Source organism: Anser brachyrhynchus (assembly GCF_964034855.1).
Source record: "Anser brachyrhynchus genome assembly, chromosome: 4".
In the NCBI taxonomy this organism is placed as follows: Eukaryota; Metazoa; Chordata; class Aves; order Anseriformes; family Anatidae; genus Anser; species Anser brachyrhynchus.
In genome coordinates this window covers 44193049-44199048 of record NC_137698.1, presented here as the reverse complement: position 1 = coordinate 44199048, position 6000 = coordinate 44193049, and positions in this window count along the sequence as shown.

Sequence of the window (6000 nt, the reverse complement as noted above, 5' to 3'; positions counted from 1 at the left end):
CGGTTTTGCTCAACATCATTTTTGCTGAGATTAGCACTTGCACATTCTCCACAGAAGCAGCGCCACTGGTGGTACTGGGACCAGAGGACAGAGCTACCCGACTGTTGACAGCTGGCCAATGATGCCCAAGTACAGATTTGAGAGTGAATGATATGCAAGCAGCAGCAGCTGCTGGGGAGGAACAGACTTCAGCAGGAGGATCTGCAGAAAGGTGCTGGAGGAGAAGTCCCAGCTGAGAAGGATGGTGAGGCTATAAGCAAGGAAGAAATCCTAATAAAGTCCAGAAAACTGAATCAAGGGGAGCAGGTGTATGGGAGAGGTTATATGAAAGAGCAAAACCAAAAGCAAACAAAAGATTGCTGGGGAGTCTTGAATAAGACAACAAGATCTTGAATGGCTGTCCAAGTGATGGGGCTGACTGACAGCTTTGGGGATACATTCGGGGCTTCTATCACTGCAGATTGTTGCAGATTTTTTTATTTATTGCCTGGCTACTTACTTGCCTATATATCTGTCTGTATGATTGCTAATTTATTTTTTTCCTTTTCTTTTTTTCTTTTTATTTTTTTCTGTAGGCTGGTTTGAATACATCAGCCTTGTTTGAAGAGAAGGATTATCACAACAGTTTCCCTGAAGCACTCCAGTTCTCCATGTGGTGCCAATAATCCATCCACACCACACAACCTTGTCAAATATTTCAGAAGTGCGTATCATTAATGCAGCAGTGTTAGCAAATCTTCAAGGAAAAAACTCTTTTCCTTTCCTCTCCTCCTTTTTTCCAACTCTAGCTTTAAAGACAAGAATTTTTCAGGTGGGGTTACAAACATAATATGAAACTTTAATCGGGAATATAGTATATGAAAATATGTATATGTAGGGTGAGACTGTTTTTTATCAGAGGAAATATCCTTCTACCCTGTTTATTTTTGTTTATTACTACAAACAAAGAAGATGAGGTTGTTAATTTTGAAAGCTTTAAATTGTGGCCTAAACCAAGCCTAACTTGTCAAATAAAAGTTTTGTGCTTCTGCTAACCATTCTCCCATAGAATTTAAAAATGCAAATAATTGCAGGAATAATAAAAACTCAAGCCAAAAAGGAGTATGTCATAGGCAGCTACACTGGGAGATGGTCTTACACCTCTGCTCTGTAATGCAAGGGATTTAAGTCTTGGTCTTCATCATTTCATGCCAGCAGATAGTTTTCAACAGCTGCGTTTGTTAGCATCCAATAGCCAAAAAAGTGCACCAAACTTCAAGCTACTAGGCAAGTCCTGTCCCTCGTAAGGAGTTTTTGGTGCTTTGAAAAGTCTGATTTAGCCATGTCTAATGCTGGTCTGCTTTTATGTTAAACTAAATAAGGATGTTCTGTTTTAACACAATTTCCTCCTGCTTAGTCATTTGTACCCACTATTAAACAATAATGTCAGTTTTGTATGACTGCCTTTCCCTGGGCTCATGGATAATCACATGGCTTTTGCACACTCTGTTTTAGTAACAAGAGATATGGCTGTAGGGAATCTGGACATTTTACTCAGCATATATTAAGTTCAAATCCATTGTTTTTTTCCCCATACTTAGCCAAATTCTTGGCTGTGTCAAACCTTGGCTTGTCAGTTGAGGAGTGTGTGCCTGGCATGCTGGGGAGTGCTGGGGGAAAGGGGGACAGCTGAGAAACATATGGCTTCAAACCACCTTTTTGCTTTCCTTATCCTCAAGAATTGCAGGGGCTGTAAGCTTAGAGCACCCCCCCAGGGCTTCTTTAAATTGCATCCAGCTGCAGTGGCCTCTAATGGGAATAGTCCATCATAGCGGTCAGCAATATCAACACCGCTCCAAGCCGCAGCTCCAAAATGCTTGGGCTGTCGGCTGGATTATGGCCATCCCCAGTGACTCTAGGTATTATTATTTCTCCAAACACATGGCTGAATGTTGTGTTATTAAAATAAAAATGTAAAGAGGGAGTACTACGAGCGCGCCATATTAGTGAACCCTGTGAGATGATGCAGAATGACAAACTAGACCATCACCACAATGTTGTAAAAAGACCGCACTACATAAAGGGATTTTAACAGTGTTTACAGTGCACTTCAGAATTTATTCTTAGTGGGATCAAGATTGCCTGAGTGATATATGTATGACAGAAAGCAGCAAGCAAAATCTATTGTCTGTTGTGTCAATAACAATTAATAATACAAGATTATTCAGTTATTTTCAAGAGTAAGTTAACAAACAGGGAGCAGTCACACTTTAAACAACTTACAGGCTTGAAATAACAGCTTCTTAGTCCACTGTAAACGTGGATGTTATTTTTGCTCATCTGTTGTAAAATGTACAGTAACAGACACAGGATAACTCAAGAAAGATAGTAAATGCTAACTTAAACTGAACTAGAATAAATTGAAAAGGCTTAGGTTGTTGAAGCACCAGCAGTTAAACCTTGCACAGGATCTGAATTAAAGATGTTACAGTGTGAAAGGTCAAACTCATCCAACAACTTCTCATAAGACTTGTTCTTTATGGAATATGAATTCTCGCATGGGAGTTTGGAACCCCTTTCCCTCTGCCACCTCCTTCCCCAAATCCTAGGAATATTAAGAAATGCACAAACCAAATGACTTATGTAGAAAGATGAATGAAGCCATTATAAAGAGATGATGGTCTGCAGATGAGGAACAGTCATCCTCACTGCTGCTTCCCCCTCACCATAAAATCTAGGAATGAAATCATGATCCCATTAAGGTCAAAGGGAACGTAGCCAAAGAAATAATGGGTCAGGATTTTCATAACTGCCCTCCTCATGCCAAAACTTGACAACATCTCTTGACAAACCCAGATAGATCTATGGACTTTTATTATTCCCGAGCTTGCAGAGGTTCCCAGAGCTCATGCATTTCTCTTCACTGTCCTCATCTTTGAAGACATCAGTCCTTAACAAGCCCTGGGCCTGCCCCTGTAAGCCTGTAATCCTGTTCCCTGATTGTGTTCCCGTGTGGGATGACAGGTCACCCACCTTCCATGTAGTGCTTGTCAAAGGGCAGAGCTAGCATGACCTGAAGTAACAAGGGCTGGCTAAGTCCCAGCCTTTTCCTACCTCACTTTCTTCAAAACCAGTCTAATTTTAAATTATTCTTCCTCCAAATTCATTACTTATCCCACCAGACCTCTTGCTCACAAGATTTCTACCTCCCAAATCTTGGCTGAAGGCTATGTTGGAAGGCATATAGATGAGTACAAGGACAGTTAAGAATTCAGCTCTGTAATGAATTATTTCACAACAGTAGACTTTTTCCAACCACTGCTGAATTGAAATTCATTTGAAAACTACTTTGATCATCAGAATATGTAAACGATTAAAAGAAAACAACCCAATGACACACTGATTTAAATACAGAATTCCCCTTGGGACAACAGAAAGAGAAATACAATACTATAATCAACAGTCCCTGAGGTAACACAAGCTAATCCCAAGTGAGTGTTGGCTATAAATGTTACACGTGGCCCTCACACAGCTTTCAGGATGCAGGGAGGAATACTGTAGACAGACTCCATGAGATTTCTTCTGCAGAAAATAGCTGATTTCCTGTGAAAACCTAAGCAACAGGAACAAGCTTCACCTGGATCTTATGTCTGTCTCAGGAGCTGTAGGGTGGATCTAACAGGCATCAGTCCTTCACTGCATTGTGAGATGCCGCGGAGTTTTCTGCATACCCAGTATGCTTTATGTGGATGATCCCAAGGGCCCTGCTGCAACTGAAGTTTCCAGGATTGTGCAATAATTCACCTCATTAAGCTAGGAGTCTAACCTCATGCCTCACATTTGCCAGAGGGAAAAACCTGCATCAGATATAGGAGGGAGAATGAGCACTGATGTTGCTTGTATGTAAACAGCATTGCTACATCATGTATAAAATAATTATGTTTCTGTCATTAAACACTGCTATTTCTGGGGAAAAAACACCCATCCTCACGAAGAATCAGTCCCTCTTTCCTTAATCTAATAGGTTCCACTGAAATGCTTTACAATATCAAGGAGTTTTGATAGCAGTGGAAAAAGAAGCACAGAAATGATCAGCACAGTGGAAAGAAAAGCTGATAAACAATCTTTTGGAGTTGTGTCTGACCCTCCAGATAGTTTTCCATCCATGCTGTGCCTGGTGTGAAAGGTGAACGTCAAACTGGACATCCTGTGTCTTAGATAAAAGCCTGCCTTAGTCACCAGGGGACTGGCTCACTGGTTTTCCAGCTCTCTTTCTACCTCTCTCATATTTTTTCACAAGATGCTTTTGGAAGACGGAGTAAGAGAATATATGAAATTATGAAAAAAAAAAATCCAGCTGACAGAAAACGTCCCCCACCTAATACTCAGGGCTGAGAAGTATGCATGTAATGTGAAATATCTGAATAAAAAGTGTCTTCTTTGATCCACATACTTCTGTGCCCTTTCTGTGTTTGTGCTTCTTCAGCAAAAGGGGTTGGAAACACTGAATGTTTTATTTTATTTTTTTAAAATATTTACACTGTAAACATAACATAAAAGCATTTCATCTGAGACTACAGTCATTCCAGGAATACCAAATTCATACTGGTTCACCGAAATTGTAGGCTTTAAGACCAATGGGCTGAATCTCCAGTGTATTCTTCAGTCGTGAACTGGAGTGACAGCAGACTTCAACCCTGATTTTGAAATTGCTTGTGATTTCAAAAACTCACCAGGAACTACTGCAAAGTTTTGTTCTTGCTAATGAACCCCATTTTGTGGAGTTTTCCATAAAATGAGAAGAAATTAAATGAAAACAAACAAAAAAACACTTCAATGGTTCAGCTCTGAATTGGTATCAGAAAAGTCAGCCACAGTCTGATTAAATGTTAGTTATCTGGTTTTCTTTTCCTTATCTTGGTTTCTTAACTACCTTGTTTTGCACTTTGTTCTAGACAATGTGCAGGTTTGTGAGACATCATTTCCTGAAACTCCTCTGACTGTGTTTCGGGGCCCAGGGGGCTGACCAGTCTTTCCACTTCTTTGAGTTGCCCTGGCATCACACGCTGTGCCATTGAACCTCAGTTTTTGTCTACACCTTGCAAATCACTCACACTTCTGACTTTTGATATATCACCTCACGAGAAAGCAAGGAACTGCCAAAGTTACTGTTAATATAACTTATTATACAGACTTTAGCTCAAGTTAGAGACCTGAGGAGCAGTCTCACCAAACTTGAACTGCTGTCAGAGCCCAGGCTGGGACTTGCAGGCATTTGTATATTTTTACCTGGCTAGGTGATTTTGTAATTGAAATATTGAAGAGTAGGAAGTCACAGTGATGCTATGGGTGAAAGAACCAAGACAGGCTGATAAATGAAAGTGGTTACTAAAGTGAGCTGAGGGAGACATATAACGTATCCACATTGACACAATATCCCTGTGTAAAACCCTGAGTAAAGTTACTCTGGAGAATAAAGTGATAAAGAATGAGACCAAGAATGAGACTCTGAGGACCTCTGCAGTGGGTAGGAAGGGCAAAATATGTGGAGGCCACTGCAGAAAGGAAAAATCACAGAAGGAACAGGGTTTGGTTTCAGTCCAGAGAAAAGATACCACTCCCACAAAAGGTGCTCCAAAAAAATGTAAGCTGTTAATAAACACTCCGAGAGATCAGAGTAGGAGGAAAGGAAAGCTGTGTTTCCTGAAATGCAGTCAGTCACTGGCTGTCTAGAACAGGCTTCATGTGGAGCAGCAGGTGGAGGAAATCAAAGAGGTAATGGTATTTTAATGTCCCCAGTTCATTTTTCACATGCAGTACAAGAATCTGTCACTTGCATTGTTAAATGCACTAAAAGTTAAAGTTTCAGCTTCTTTTCCTTCAAAAAGGTGATTCATGGAGTTCTGCGGTGCCAAGACAAACTCTTTTATTCTCCCCCATCAAGCGTTTCAGTTTTCCTGCCGTGTACCCTGCAGGAAACCAGAGAGTTATTGGGACTGCCACAATTTCTCTGTTAGGATC